Source organism: Sorex fumeus, unplaced genomic scaffold (assembly GCF_029834395.1).
Source record: "Sorex fumeus unplaced genomic scaffold, SorFum_2.1 ptg000047l, whole genome shotgun sequence".
In the NCBI taxonomy this organism is placed as follows: domain Eukaryota; kingdom Metazoa; phylum Chordata; class Mammalia; order Eulipotyphla; family Soricidae; genus Sorex; species Sorex fumeus.
In genome coordinates this window covers 16065404-16082650 of record NW_026606104.1, presented here as the reverse complement: position 1 = coordinate 16082650, position 17247 = coordinate 16065404, and positions in this window count along the sequence as shown.

The following is a 17247-nucleotide window of genomic DNA, read 5'->3' as shown; positions in this document are numbered from 1 at the left end:
TTTAAGGTTTTTGCACTGAGCAAGGGGATGAATATTGATGCCCATTTTCCAAAACAGAGAATAGTAGAATATACATCACTTGGGTGGGAACACTAAGCAGAAATTTGGGTTGAACATTAAACTTGAGATGCCTATCAGAAATCTAAGTAGATAAATATAGTAACCTACTTAGAAAGCTAAGGAGATAGAGATCTGAGCAGATAATACGGAGGACTCAGAGAATGAGTCTCTAGCCAAGAAATACTCATATTTTGAAATGTGCTTCACTTCAAGATCTTTCTAAAGTATTGGTTTGAATAGTACATACCTAGGGGCCAAATACTTTCAGCTACAGACTCTGGGGCAATGGGATCACTGCAGTTTTGAAGTTCTGGAGTTCAGAATCTCTGGCCCATTGCCCAACCCAACAGTGAAATCCAGCATCTTCCAGGCCCAGCTAATCCCAGTGCTTCATCTGGGCGGTAGTTTTAGCCCATATGCTTTCTGAGGGATGCCAAGAGACTGAGTACAACAAATGGTTGAGTGATACATCCAGGAGGCTTCTGTGTGGGGAAGGGTGGAGAAGTCCTCATGTAATCTGGCTCCCACCCACTCCCACCCACCAGCTCAGAGCATTGTATTTAGGAGATCCCAGGGCGTAGAGACAAGACTATGACGCATCAGGAGGTACAAAGGAAAAGGAGATCCCAACATGAGGTAATGACTGAAAAATGCCATAGCTCATTACATAAGCGAAAGTGAAACCCCTGAGGAACAAATAAACAAAGGGCATCATATTGATATAAGAATACAAGAAGCTCACTCTGTGGTTGCTAACATACTTTAGTGTGGAAACACAATCACAACCAAAGTGACTATGGTTAAACTTGGAACCACAAGACAGGAGTTTGAGGAAGTTTCAAAATAATCAACAATAACTTGAACAAAGCAGCACTTTCTTCAGACCTATTGCTCTGAGAGAAGAAATAAACATCCTTCTGGAGTGAAGAGACAATCCAAGGAACTCAAGGTATGAAAAAAGAAATCAGGACATAGAAAATACAGTTAATTAACTGCTACTGGTCAGGATTCAGTTCTCAATTCCACTGGTGTAGGACTATTATAGGACACTTTTCCACTCAGCCAAGTAGATAGATTAATAGTTGATGACATACAGACCCATCAATAGGGAATATATTTATACTTGATAGAAAATTTCTCAACTTTGGGGGCTAGAAAGATAGTACAGCAGGTAGGGCATTTGCCTTGCACACAGTGGACCCAGGTTTAATACTCAGCATCCCATATAGCTCCCCCAAGCACAAACAGGAGTAATTTCTGAGTGCAGAGTCAGGAGTGACCCTGAGCATCACTGGGTGTTAAAATAAAATAAAATAATATAAATAAGTTAAAAATAAAGAAAATAAAATAAAGGAAGAAATTTCTCCATTTCCTTGGATTTCTCAGAAAACCAAGCTAGCACTTTGAAATGTGTTTGACTGTAATTTTAACATACATTGACCACTAGGAAAATCAGAGGGATTAAAACTAGGGCTTCACTCATGCAGGCAAGTGCTTAATGACTGAGCTACACCCCTGGCCATCTTAAAATCTTCTTTTGATGTTCTTCTTTTAATTTCTTCTCTTGTTTCTGGTTTTGATAAAACATTATACCTCATGTTTTGGAATGAAATAGAGTGTAAATAATGTGGAGTATAAATGAACTGTGTGCCCATACACAGAATTATGTAAAGCAGATAACTGGTGATGTGATGACAGCTCAATGAACCAAAGAGTCCTTAACGTGTATTAAACACCCACATCAGAATCATTAAGTTCATTAGAGAAACAGAAATCTGGCTTCAGTCATAACAGGATAGCAAATTCAATGTTCATGAACAAAGGGAGATGTTCAGGATAAGATGGACAGAGCCAATAAAAACAATCAAATATGCAATTCCAAATCCTGTAGGGCTGATTTCCACCCATGTTGGGAGAGGCTTCCAAGAGGAACTCCTGTAATGTCTGGGAGTTTCTTTTACAAATACTTGGCCATGGCTAGTCTTCAGTTTTCTCTTTTGGACAGGTGAGTCAAAAGTCTGACCTCTAGAAAGGTTATTTTGCCTATTTTCTAAAAACATATATATATATATATGTTTGGTGATTTTTATTCATATGTTTTATTTAATTTTGTTTAAAATATTATTTAAATTTTTAAATTTTTATTTAATTTTAAATTATAAATGTAAGTCCATTATTAAATTACTAAAGTAATTCAAAGGCAACAGAAATTTAAATGATTCCAAAGCATAAAAAATATGAGATCAAACTTACCTTCTTTTCCTCTCTTCTAATCCATTGTTCCTCATTCATCTGGAGTAACCACCAGCAACTGTTTAGTATTAATAGTGTTGGAATTTTTCTATGAATATTCAAAATATATGTATATGTACTCATATACATATATGTAAAGTCTTGTGTAGCCATCTTTTAAAAATAATTTTCGGGGGTATGGTGCTGCTAGCAGGTCAATCTGTACCTGTGAGGTGAGTGCATCAGCAGCCTGATGGCACCGTCAGACTTTCAGATACCCCAAAATTACTGCTGTGCCTTTGGCCAGATCCCAAAAACTTGGGGCAAAATTTACCAAGAAAGTACATGGCCAAAAATTAGGTATGTGGGAGACACACCCACAAACCACCTCCGGTTCAGCTATATAATTGGAGGCATGACCTCTCTGGTTCTTGATCGAACTGCTTAATGGCCATGATCCCAGAGACTCAGAAACGAATCTTGGAACCCAAAGGCTTTTGTCAGAAATGCATCCTGTTCCTGCAGTAGGTTACTGATGCTGGGCCAATCCAGGTGGGTATAGGTTTTGTGCCTTGGCCTGTTCCCCCTAGCGGCTCAGTGACCGCCATCCTCCACTGGACAGTCAGGTTTGGGCCAGCAGTGACAAGACACGTGGGGCCTCACCAGATGGGGGTGGAACCAGCCCTTTCCTCCTCATCCCAACGAGACCCTTAGTTGCCGCCTACAAACGGCCTCTCTGGTTCCTGATCAAGCTGCTTAATGGCCACGATACCAGAGACTCAGAAACAAATCTCGAAACCCAGCAGCTTTTGGCAGAAATGCATCTGGACCGCATACGAGGTGGCCGCCACCTCAGAGCTTATTGGAAAGTCAGATATGAGCCGGTGGGGATGGGGCAACTGCAATCTCATGGGAAGGGGGATGGTACCGGCTCGTCCTTCACACCCTACGTACGAGGTCACAAGTTGCCCCCCACAAGGGGCTCTCTGGCACGGCCATGGTTCCAGAGCCAAAAGGACTTAATCCAGAGCCCGACAGCTTGCGGCAGAAAAGTGAATGGACCATGAGTTAAACTACGGTGCCATGGGGGGGGAAGGGTGTTGCTCCCTTCTGCGCGCCCCCCCCCCCCCCCCCCGCAGCAAGGTGCTGCCACCTTGGAGCTTATTGGAAAGCCAGGTATAAGCCGGTGGTGATAGGGCAACTGCAGTCTCATGGGAAGGTGGGCGATATTGGCTCATCCTTCACGTCCTACCGAGGTCATGAGTTGCCCCCCACGAGTGGCTCTCTGGCACAGCCATAACACCAGACGCACAGAAACCAATCTCATAATTATCTGGTTCTTTGCAGAAATCCAAAATCATTAGATGACATGATATGATTCTCATATCAGCTATAGAAAACAAAGTATTTCACAATGCCTTTTCAGCAATTCTGATTGTTGGGTGGGGGGGAGATTCTAAACAATAATGGTGCATCTTTTGTCGAAATAATGAAGGCAATCAATATTGAGAAGAGTTAAGTAGAAATTATCTGCCTCACAGGCATTGGGAGGGGTGGGTGGAGGGCATATTGGGGTTCTTGGTGGTGAGAAATGAGTACTGGTGAAGGGAGAGGTGTTTGATCATTGTGTGACCGAGACTTAAACCTGAAAGCTTAGTAACTTTTCCCACAGTGATTCAATAAATAAATGTAAGAAGAAAAATAAAGAAATAAAATTATGAAAAAAATTTTCTATTTACTTTATTTGGTAATTTGTTTTTAGCACATACTAAAAAATGATGGATTCTACCTCTATGATATACATGGCATGTGTAAAACTATAAAAAAATTACATAAGAAATGTTTGACTACTGAGAAAATTATAGCTAAAATATACCATAATATAGGTAGCCTATTAAGGCACACTTGGATTGTTATAAATATTTTGTCAGTATAAATTAATGCTACATCAAAGAAAATTCTTATATATATTATATCATTTTATTTATTTATTTTTGTGATGATGGGGAGCATATCACACCAGGTGATGCTTGGGGATTTTTCTGGGCAGTGCTTGGAAAACTGTATGGTACCAGGAATTAAACCTGATCTTTAAGAAGAGCCATGCTTGAATATATTTCTGTGTTAGAAAAATTAGTCATAACTGAACTACAAAGGTGAAATTTGGGGTATTCTTATTTTGGGATTCATATAAAGATTGTTAGCCCAAAGTATTAAAAAAAAGTCAAAACTAGATGCACAATGCATGACTCTTGTTTTAAAAATCATTAAAGGCATATTTTTACAACAATACTAATATTTATCCTTTTAAGTTCCACTGCTGATACACCATGCTCATCACAAGAGTATGAAGATCCTCTCACCAATCCGATCACATTATTAGTTAAAACTAACAGAGACAACTCTAAGCTATGGGGAAAAAAGATTTATTAGAATACTATTTGGTGCATACTATTGGTCTAACTGATAAATAACTGGGCCATGGGAACCACCACGGTGGTTTCAATAACAGACATGGTATGGTTACAAAATCACTTTCATGTAAGTTCCCTTAGAGTCTAATTCTAGGGAGAAAGAATTCCACTGGCTTGACTTTGGGACCTTCTTCAAAAGGAAAAAGGGGTGTATGGAGAGGTAGTCCAGTAGGTAAGGCACTTGCTCTGCATGCAGCTGTCCTAGATTCAATCCCTAGCACCCTATATGGTCTCTATGTGGTCACCCTATATGTACATGGTAAACTCTGGTTTACCCATCCCAGACACAGCATATGGTTCCCTGAGCATGGCCAAGGTTTTATCCCTGAACACCACCAAGTGTGGCACCAAAAAAAAAAAAAAACCAAAAAATAAAAAGGGAAAATAGAGTATTGTAGATGGAAACCAATCAGCTGAAAACAAACCAGATTATCTAAATTTTCCAACTGTCATTTTCTCTTACCTTATAAATGTGTTCAATTACCATTTATACCAAAGACAAGTTGACAGCACACTGCTCACAGACAGAATGGGATTCCATAGGACACAACAAAGGCGATAGATTATCCTGTTCTTTGCATTCTGTGCAATACTTTGTTTTTTCAGGTTTTTTTTAAAAAAATTATTCCAGCAAATATAAGAAAAATTATCTTGAGAGGATTTAATATCAGTCTCTATTCATTCTTCATTCTTCTGGGTTACCCTCAAATGCATAGAAAATTTTTTCTAGTTTTTATTTATTTATTTTTTATTGAATCACCATGAGAACAATTACAAAGCTTTCAGGTTTAAGTCTTGGTCATACAATGATCAAACACCCATCCCTTCACCAGTGCACATTTTCCAACACCATGAACCCCAGTATACCCCCATCTCACCCCTTCCCCTGACAGTGAGGAAGAGGATTTCCACTTAACTCTCTCTCTACTTTGATTACACTCATTATTTCAACAAAAGATGCACGATTATTATTTGGAATTTCCCCCCAACAATCAGACCTGCTGAAAAGGCATCGTTAGATAATTTGTTTTCTATTGCAGATTATGAAGAGCACATGATGGCGCTTGGATTTGGATTTCTGATATTTTGCTAATTAAATCTGATATTTTACTAATTAAGTCTGGAGGGATTTCAGCCAAAAGCCACACCGCATAGTTCTGAGATTGGTTTGTGCACCTCTGGGATCATGACCGTTCCGGAGCTGGAGAGCCGCTTGTGGGAGGCAACTCATGATCTCGGTGGAGTGGGGAATAGGCCATTTCCACCACCATTCCATTAGACCACGGATGCCCTGTCACCACTGGCTCATACCTGGCTGTCTAATAGTCTTTGAGGCGGTGGCCACCGTGCCGCGGAGGATGGGGGGTGTGTGGAAGGGACAAACACCTTTTCCCACCCGGGGCAGGGGGCACGGCACTGGAACTTAATGCATGGTCCAGACACATTTCTGCCAAAAGCCACTGGGTTCCCAGATTGGTGTGTGAGCCTCTGGGATCATGGCCATTCTGGAGCCAGAGAGCCGCTCGTGGGGAACAACTTGTGGTCTTTTGGCAGGGTGGGAAGCTCAAATGCATAGAAATTTTGTGTTTTCATTTAACACATAAGTAGTGCTGGGATTGAACCTGGGTTGGTCACATGCAAAATAAGCACCCTACCTACTGTATGATCTCTCTGGCCCCCAACCATCACTTCAGAACATAACTTTGTGCTAACCATTGTTCTAGATGCTGAGAGAACAGCAGAGAAATGGAAAGACAATATCTCTGTCTTGGTTTCAGATAAGATTGGGAGGAGTAAGCAAGGTTAAGTAAAGTAAAGTAAAGTAAAGACCCTCCCGTTGTTTATTGATTTGCTCGAGTGGGCCCAGTAACGTCTCTATTGGAGATTTTGTTGTTACTGTGTTTGGCATATCGAATACATCACGGGTGGCTTGCCAGCCTCTGCCGTGTGGGCGAGATACTCTCGGCAGCTTGCCGGGCTCTCCGAGAGGGGTGGAGGAATCGAACTTGGGTCGGCCATGTTGGCTGCGTGCAAGGCAAATGCCCTTAGTTGAAAAGAATAAGAAACACTACTTCAAGAAATAGTAAAATAGGAAAGAAGACACATTTTCTGATCATGGATAGAGAAAATTAACATTATCAAAATGGCAATACTGCACAAAGCACTATACAAATTTAATGCGGTCCCTATCAGGATACCTATGATACTTTTTAAAGAAATAGACAAAACACTCCTGAAATTCATATGGAACAATAAACCCCCACGAATAGTTAAAGCAATCCCTGGGAAAAAGAAGATGGGTGGATCACCTTCCCCAACTTCAAACTGTACTACAAAGCACTAGTAATTAAAACAGCATGGCATTGGGCTAGAAACAGACCAGCAGACCAATGGAACAGAGCTGAATATTCTGTCAAAGATCCCCAAATATGTGACTGCTTAATCTTTGACAAAGGAACAAGGAATGTGAAGTAGAACAAAGAAAGCCTCTTCAACAAATGGTGCTGGGAAAACTGAATAGATACCTGAAAAAAAATGAAATCTGACCTCTGTCTAATGCAAGACACAAAAGTCAGATCAAAGTGGATTAAATACCTCAAAATTAGACATGAATCTATAAGGTGCATAGAGGAAAATGTAGGCAGAACTATCCATGACACTGAAGCTAAAAGTATCATTAAGGATGACCCTGAAAGTGGAAGCAAACAAACAAACAAAATCAAACTAAGAAGCTTCTGCACCTCAAAAGAAACAGTGACCAAAATGACCTACTGTCAGCACTCATCAATATGCTGGCTCAGCTCTTCACACACTACCTGTCTGAATGCAAGTTCTGTCCCAATGGAAAACCCGCAGGACTGTACTACTGTACAAGAAGGGGGACATCCACGACATTGGCAACTATCGCCCGATCTGCCTATTGTCTGTCATCTACAAGCTGTTCACTCGAGTCATCCTGAATAGTATTGACAGAAAACTAGATGAAGGACAACCATGCGAGCAAGTCGGGTTCTGCAAAGGATTTAGCACCATCGACCATATCCACACGATAAGCAAACTCACTGAGGTTTCTCAGGAGTTCCAGATGCCACTCTGTCTAACGTTCATTGATTTAAAGAAGGCCTTTGATTCTGTTGAGACGGAAGCGGTCATCGAAGCCCTAGCCAATCAGCGCATTCAAACTCAATACATCAGGATCCTCTGTGAGCTGTATTACGAATTCACTACCAGGATCTCACCATTTACAAAGAATGATCATCCATGTCAAGAGAAGGGTTCGGCAGGGTGATACCATTTCACTGAAACTCTTCAGTGCCACCCTCGAGAACATCATGTGATGACTGGAATGGGAGGGAATGGCAGTGAAGATAGATGGTCGGCAACTACACCACCTCCACTTTGCTGATGACATTGTTCTAATAACACCAAACATTAGCCAAGCGTCACAAATGCTGGCCAACTTTGACCGTGAGTGTGGAAAGGTTGGACTATAGCTGAATCTTACGAAGACAATGTTTATGAGAAACAGCTTCGTTCCTGACGCCCCATTCGCTCTCAACGGAATGAACATCTCCGAATGCAACAGTTATGTGTACCTAGGTCGAGAAGTCAACATGATGAATGACCTGGCACCTGAGTTGCGCAGGAGGAAGTGAGTGGCATGGAACGCCTTCAAGAGTGTCAAAGAAATAGCTAAGAGGACAAAGAACCTCCAGCTCCGGGCACATCTCTTTGATTTCACTGTTATTCCTGCATTAACGTACGCCTCAGAGACCTGCCCTACGCAAACAGGATGAGAACGCTATTCGGGTCTCCCAAAGAGGAATCAAAAGAGCTATGCTTGGAGTATCATGTTTCACTCAAATAAGAGAAAGAATCTGGAGTTCCTGACCTCCTTCAACGATCAAGAATCAGGGACGCTGTCTCGTTTGCCAAGGTGTCAAAAATCAGATGGGCTGGACACGTAATGAGATTTGGAGACGACTGCTGGACTAGAGCCGTTACCGACTAGATTCCACGGACGTCAAAAGACCGTGTGGCCGCCCACCTTCCAGATGGTCAGACTTCTTCATCAAGATCCTGAATGATCGGTTTGAGGCTCTTCGTGTTTCTAGAACGAACAGACACCACTGGGCTACACTAGCACGTGACAGGGACAAATGGAGACGTTACTGGCGCCCGCTCAAGCAAATCGACGATTAATGGGAAGTCAAGTGATCAAGTGATCAAGTGACCAAAATACAGAAAGAGCCCACAGAACGGGAAAGAATATTTACCCAATACCCATCTGATAAGGGATTAATATCCAGGATATACAAGACAGTAGTAGAATTGTACAAGAAAGAAACCTCCAACCACATCAAAATATGGGGAGAAGAAATGAACAGAAGTTTCCTCAAAAAAGAAATTCAAATGGTCAAAAGGCACATGAAAAAGTGCTCTACATTGCTAGCCATCAGGGAGATGCAAATCAAAACAACAATGAGATATCATCTCACATCATAGAGACTGGCACACATTCAAAAGAACAAAAGCAACCAGTGCTGGCGTGGATGTGGGAAAAAGGGATGGACGCTCTTTCATTGTTGGTGGGAATGCCGACTGGTCCAGCCTTTCTGGAAAACAATAAGGACAGTCCTTCAAAAACTAGAAATTGAGCTTCCATATGACCCCGCAATACCACTTCTGGGAATATATGCTGAGGATGCAAAAAAGCACAGTAGAAATGCCATCTGTACCTATATGTTCATTGCAGCACTGTTCACAATAGCTAAAATCTGGAAACAACCCAAGTGTCCTAGAACAGATGACTGGTTAAAGAAACTTTGGTATATCTACACAGTGGAATATTATGCAGCTGTTAGGAGAGATGAAGTCATGAAATTTTCTGATAAATAGATAGACATGGAGAGTATCATGCTAAGTGAAATGAGTCCTAAAAGAGAGGGAAAGCCATAGAAGGACTCCAGTCATTTGTGGAGTATAGATTAACATAACATGAGGCTGACACCCAAGGACAGTAGATACAATGGCGAGGACTGCCCCATAGGCGGAAGCCTGCTTCATGAGTGGAGGGGAGAAGGAAGATGGAATAGAGAAAGGATCACTAAGAAAACGATGGCTGGAGGAATCAGTTGGTATGGGAGATGTGTGCTGAAAGTAGATAATGGACCAAACATGATGACCTCTCAGTGTCTGTATTGCAAGACATAATGCCCAAAAGTAGAGAGAGAGAGAGTATGGGGAATATTGTCTACCATGGAGGCACAGGAAGGGTGGGGATGGGGAGGTATACTGGGAAGATTGGTGGTGGGGAATGTGCACTGGTGGAGGGATGGATGTTTGATCATTGTGTGATTGTAACCCAAGTATGAAAGCTTGTAACTATCTCACGGTGATTCAATAAAAAAATCGTTAAATAAAAGGAAAAGCAGTAAAAGGGCCAAAGAGACAATACAGTGGGCATGTCACTTAGCTTGCACACAATTGACCTCGGTTCTATGCCATGACTACATATGATCCTAGAGTACAGCCAACAGTGATCCCTGAGCTAAGAGCATGGAACAAATGCTAGGGGTGTGATTGGAAAGAAAAGAGAAAAATATAAAACTGACATTTATGGCATGAGCAACTGGATGAACAATAACTATAGTGGGTAATTCCCTGAAAAGGATACACTAAGTACTTTGAACTGTACTGAGTACATGTGTGTTTCTCACGTCAAGCAAGCAGCGAGGGATGAAGCCTGAAGGTCAGGAGAGAGATTCACAGAGTAGATTAATGACTAGTGGTCATTAAGCCAAGAACTCAGAAGATCTAAGGGGAGGCTATATTGATGCCAAGGGTCAGCAACATTATACTCACATATTTGCTTTTTTTTAAAAAAAATTATTCTCATAGTTGTTCACAACAATGGATTACATTCAATATTTCGACAGCAGTCCCACCACCATTACACCTTCCCACCACCATTATTTTGAATTTTTACCACCACCACTTAAACCTGCCCAACAGGCAGATGCTAGCTAATTTATTTTGTATTGCTTGTTATGAATAGCATAGGGTTTCATGTGGCCACTCCTAGAATTCTAAAATTTTAGATAATTAGGGTCTGGAGAAACTCTGCAGTGAGCTGCTCGGTTCCGAGATTCTTTCCAATGAGGGAACCTTGGAACATTTTGACCTAAGAACTCTAATTTCTTCACTCTCAGTCATAACTGCCTCATGTCAGTTCTTCTGTGCTGCAGTTTAGTCTTTTGCTTTTGTTTTTTTAAAGTAGTTTTTCAGCAGCCAGTCCTTTCATTTAAGAATGTGAATAATAGGGAACTGCTGGTGTATCCATCAACTGATTCCCAGCTAAAATATGATAAGTTCCATACTGATTAGAGAAAACAAAGTGTATTGTCATACAAATTGTCCAGGTTAAAATAAAAAACACCTTCAGCTCAAGGAGAACAGGATCCAGAGTTACACTGGCAATAGATTGCTGGTGTTGTCCGCAATTGAGGGCAGCGCAGACACGGCTGACTGAATCCCTTCTTCTTGGTACAAGGCAGATCTGGAGATCTCACTCCCTCTCTATAGTCCCCACAGATCGCTCTTGCCTCTCTTCTGCCTTCCCTTTCTTGGTGTTAGGTTATCCAGTACTGACTTTGGAAAGACTGCATTTAGTGGATCCTCTGGTTTTTTATTTCCACCCCAATTTGAAGCCTCCATAGGTACCAGGAAGAGAGGAAAGAAAACACTAGGAAAGGAAGCTTTTACTAGGCTAAGATAGAACTTCTGCCACTTTCAGATGACAGGGCATCTGTGGTGACATGAACCAGGGATCCGCAAGTTTCTGGTTTTATTTGGGGGGGGGTAACACCTGGTGATGCACAGGGGTTACTCCTGGCTCATGCACTCAGGAATTACTCCTGGCGGTGCTTGAGGGACCATATGGGATGCTGGAAATTGAACCTGGTTCGGCCATTGTAGCACTGTAGCACTGTCCTCCTGCTGTTCGTTGATTTGTTGGAGAGGACACCAGTAACATCTCACAGCTAATTGTGAGACTTGTGGATACTGTTTTTGGCATATCGAATATGCCACTGGGAGCTTGCCAGGCTTTGCCATGCAGGCCAGATACTCCTGGTAGCTTGCTGGGCTCTCTGAGAGGGGCGGAGGAATCAAACCCGGGATGACAGAGTGCAAGGCAAACATCCTACCCACTGTGCTATTGCTCCAGCCTCCGACCCACCAGTTTCTGAAACTCTTTAGAAGTGCCTCAGAGGACGCGGAATGTGCCTGGAAAAAGAAAACATTTAAGATGGAAACCATACAGAATTTTAGCAAACATATGGGAACACAAAAACGCAACTGCAAAAACCTCGCTGTCTAGTTCTGCTCTCCCGATTAATGTAAAGAACTGCTTGAGCTTCATAGTGGACCCTAACTCTGATTGCTAGCAGCCCACGAAGGTCTCCAGACTTCCTTGACTGGCAGCTTGTTCCTCTTGAGACAGCTCTGGCCTGCATGGAGCAGCCTGGCCCCAGCTGTGCAGGGTCCTCTCTCCGGTAAGAGGAAACGCTTTCAGCTTAGTCCATTAACACAAACATTCAAAAGCAAACATTCAAAAGCCACAGATCATGTTTGCCTAAATAAAATATGATTGAGAAAAGATTCACCGCAAGAAACCAAAGGGGTATTTAAAAAACTGCCCTAGCCTTCCAAATAGGCAGGCAGCAAAGCCACAGTCATTCCAAGGGCTTGTTTGCCTGGTAGAGCTGGGTGGCTGCGGCTACAGGCCTTTGAAGAGGAAATGCCATCCCTGAGACAGGCAGGCAGCCAGCCGCTGAGCCCTAAAAGTACCAGAGAGAAGCAGAAAGCAGTGAAAGGGAAGGGAGAGCAGTCAGGAAGTGAAAAAAGGAAGGAAGTCGCGGGGCAAATAAATGAGAAGATTCTTCCCAATTAATACTCGAGCTCCTAAACGGAAGAGACCCTGGATGACTGGGCCAGTGAGTGGAGCGGGGGCATGAAGAGCCCTGGGCCCTGAGCACAGCCGGAGTGACTAAGGCTTCCAGGAGGGGTGTGAATCGTCGCTGAGGGGTGGAGAGGGGTGTTGGTGTCTGGGCTGAGAGATGCCTTTGCTTTGAAAATTTCAGAGGAAATTAACTTTACAGGGTGCCTCCCTGTCTCTCAGAGTTATTAAAAGAAAGGAGGGAGCAAAGAAGAAATGGAAAATGGTAATACCTCAGGAAGGGCTGTTGATCCCAATGAAGGAAATGGAAGGCAGATTAAATGATGAATGGGAAACCTCCCTTCAGGGAAGAAATCTGAATATGACCTTGTGAAAATGGAAAACATACCAACAACACACACACACACACACACACACACACACACACACACACTTTGAAAATCTAGAATGAGGGACTAATTAAATACCCTAAAAATCTTCAAGTGAAACGTCTGCTAATAATCCTGGGGGCATTTTTAAGCTTTCAAGTTGGGCCCATAGATATTTTAAAAGCACTAGATATAAAAAACTTCCACCCAAAGAAAAGTCAACTGCAGCCATCTATTTCATAGTGTAAGAAGCCAGGTGTTTTCCTTCACACTGTAAAACTGGGATTTTTTTTTCTAAAAATCCTCTGGCCTGAAAATAATCCTCAGATCAGATGAGGCCACCTCGCTAATGATGGTAAACCCGGTCTTTGAAAGAGACTTTGGGAGCTGATGCTTGCAGTACCCACAACTGTGTTACATTCAAAACTGCACTCAGGTGGGATGGCAACAGTAAAGATTGGAAAAGGGAAAAATAATTGCAAGAGAAACAATCCATTCCTGCTCCCTTTCTGTCTCTTCACTTAAGCCCTTTAGTGTCTCAAAGCTCCATTTGGCAAGAGGTTTGGCAAGTCTAGAAAGATTTTGATGCCACTGGAGTGACAGTCAGAGGTATGGCCTCCAAAATGGAGAGCACCCTCTGTGCCCTTCAGACAGTGCTGTGCCTGTTCGTGAAGAAAACATCTCCAGCTGGTTTCTGCTGGCTCCATCATCAAAGATGCTCCCTGGACCTCTCAGAGCCCTGTTCTTTTTAACACCACAGGCTCTGGGGAGACTGGGAATTTTCTTCACCAACTTTAGAGTATCTTTCCTGGAGTAAGTACAGTACAAGAAACCACCCAAACCAAGATATGGTCATGGTAAACAGCTCCAGTCTTCATGATTTAATTTTTATTTTGTTTTTGTTCTTTTTTTTTGGTGTGTATCAATAGGCTCAGAAACAATCATAACTATTTTATTAAGTTTAATACATGCCAGATGTTTTCCATGTGTATATATTATCTTGTGTAGTTTGCATAAGCTAAAGACAAGTGCCATGTTTTCTTGGTTAATTTTGGCGGTGAGGAACTAGAGTTTGCAAGAGGAAATATATCATAAAGTCTATATTTGAAAGAAGGTCTTTTAACTCCAAAATCAGTTTCTATACTAAGCATAGCAGGTTGGATCTAGAGTTGAAGGAGGTCTATGATAAGTGTAAATCAAGTTTTTAAGTGATAATGATTATCGGGGTCATTTGGTGGACTGCATTTAAAAAGCTGTCTAATCTAAATATCAAGCTGCAATTTCTGTTTGCTAAACCACATTCATGTGTGAAGCAAGTATTGCTATGTTAATTAAATTAAAATTGCTTAACATTTTATCAATCTGTGTTAAATCCAATACAGTCTACATTAACCTATTTAATACTAGATTACATAGATTTTCTTTATTCACAACATTTTAAAGTATCTTGAAATTACTTCCGTTAAGTCTTTTAGAATTTTAAATTTACTTATATGGTGCCAGAGATGTAAACTAGGGCCTCACATATGCAAGGCAAGTATTCTGCCAAGAAGCTACATCTCAACCCCTCACTTCTATGTTTCAAAGGAAGACTTCATGCTCTGTTATTCCTGGATGTAATACATTAGCTAATAGAATAAGTATGCAAAACTATCTCAATTGAGATTAAAATGGTAGAAAGAAAAGGGGTAAGAATAATTACAAGTTATTAACTTAGGTTCAACCAACAACCTGGTCACAAAATAATGCTTAAAAACACATCCAGGTCTTAATACAGAGCCCGGCAGCTTGCGGCAGAAAAGTGAATGGACTATGCTTTAATCCATGTCACCATGCCTGCCTGAAGGGGAAAGGGTGTTGCTCCCTTCCACCCTTTTCCCTCTGGAAAGTAAGATGGCAGCCGCCTTGGAGCGTTTTGGAAAACCAGGTATGAGCCGGTTGTGACGGGGCAACTGAAACCTCAGGGGAAGGGGGGTGTTCCCGGCTCGTCCTTCACGCCTACAGAGGTCACGAGTTGCCCCCCATGAGCGGCTCTCTGGCACAGCCATGGCTCCAGAGCCACAGAAACCAATCTCATAATTATCTGACTCTCGGCAGAAATACTTCCAGACTTAATAAGTAAAATATCAGAAATCCAAAATTGCGTGGCCGCAATAGCGACAGCACGATATCATTTGATTCTTGTAACCAGCTGTAGAAAACAAATTGTTTCACAATACCTTTTCAGCAGGTCTGATTTGAGGGTGTAAACTCTAAATAACAATGGTGCATCTTTTGTCGAAACAATGAACCTAATCAAAGTAGATAGAGTGTTAACTAGAATTCATCTGCCTCACAGGCATTGGGAAGGTTGGGAGGGGGGGTATATATATTGGGGTTCTTGGTGGTGAAAAATAAGCACTGGTGAAGGGAAATGTGTATGATGATTGCACGACCAAGACTTAAACCTGAAAGCTTTGTAATTTTTCCCACAGTGATTCAATAAGAAAAAATAAATCACTTAATCACTTAACTTCCCGTTAGTCGTCGATTTGCTCGAGCGGGCGCCAGTAACGTCTCCATTTGTCCCTGTCGCGTGCTAGTGTAGCCCAATGGCATCTCTTCGCTCCGGGAACATGGAGGGCCTCAAACCGATCGTTCATGATCTTGACAAAGAAGTCTTACCATCTGGTAGGTGGGCGGCCACGCGGTCTCTTGACATCCCGTGGAATCCAATCAGTAACAGCTCTAGTCCAACGGTCGTCTTTAAATCTCATTACGTGACCAGCCCATCTGATTTTCGACACCTTGGCATATGAGACAGCATCCCTGATCCTTGATCGTGGATGGATGTCAGAACTCCGGATTCGTTCTCTCATTTGAGTGAAACGTGATATTCCAAGCATAGCTCTTTCTATTCTTCTTTGGGAGACCTGAATAGCGTTCTCATCTTGTTTGCGTAGGGCCCAGGTCTCTGAGGCATATGTTAATGCAGGAAGAACAGTGGAATCAAAGAGATGTGCCCGGAGCCGGAGGTTCTTCGTCCTCTTAGCTATTTCTTCGACGTTCTTGAAGGCGTTCCAAGCCACTCTCTTCCTCCTGCGCAGCTCGGGTGCCAGGTCATTTGTCATGTTGACCTCTCGACCTAGGTACACATAGCTGTTGCATTCGGAGATGGTCGTTCCATTGAGAGCGAATGGGGCGTCAGGAACAAGGCTGTTTCTCATAAACATTGTCTTCGTAAGATTCAGCTGTAGTCCTACCTTTCCACACTCACGGTCAAAGTCAGCCAGCATTTGTGCCGCTTGGCTGATGTTTGGTGTTATTAAAACAATGTCATCAGCAAAGCGGAGGTGGTGTAGTTGCCGACCATCTATCTTCACTCCCATTCCTTCCCATTCCAGTCGTCGCATGATGTTCTCGAGGGTGGCACTGAAGAGTTTCGGTGAAATGGTATCACCCTGCCGCACCCCTCTCTTGACATCAACGATCACTTCTTTGTAGAATGGTGAGATCCTGGTAGTGAATCCGCAATACAGCTCACGGAGGATCCTGATGTATTGGGCTTGAATGCCCTGATTGGCTAGGGCTTCAATGACCGCTTCCATCTCAACAGAATCAAAGGCCTTCTTTAAATCAATGAACGTTAAGCAGAGCGGCATCTTGAACTCCCGAGAAACCTCAATGAGCTTGGTTACCGTGTGGATATGGTCGATGGTGCTGAATCCTTTGCGGAACCCTGCTTGCTCGCATGGTTGTCCTTCATCTAGTGTTCTGCCAATCCTATTCAGGATGACTCGAGTGAACAGCTTGTAGATGACAGACAATAGGCAGATTGGGCGATAGTTGCCAATGTCATGGATGTCTCCCTTCTTGAACAGTAGTACGGTCCTGCTGGTTTTCCATTGGGACGGAACCTTGCATTCAGACAGGTAGCGAGTGAAGAGCCGAGCCAGTGTATTGATGAGTACTGATGGCAGGTTCTTCAAGTGTTCAGGTCTGACCTTGTCTGGGCCGGGTGCTGTTTGCTTCTTTACCAACGAAATAAGAAAAAATAAAATAAAAAAAAATAAAAACACATCCAAAATTGAGGGGAGAACAGACTTAGCCTAAGGAAGGCATATGGATGGCAAGTATGCATATGAAAAAGTGCTCATCATCACCTTTTATTAAA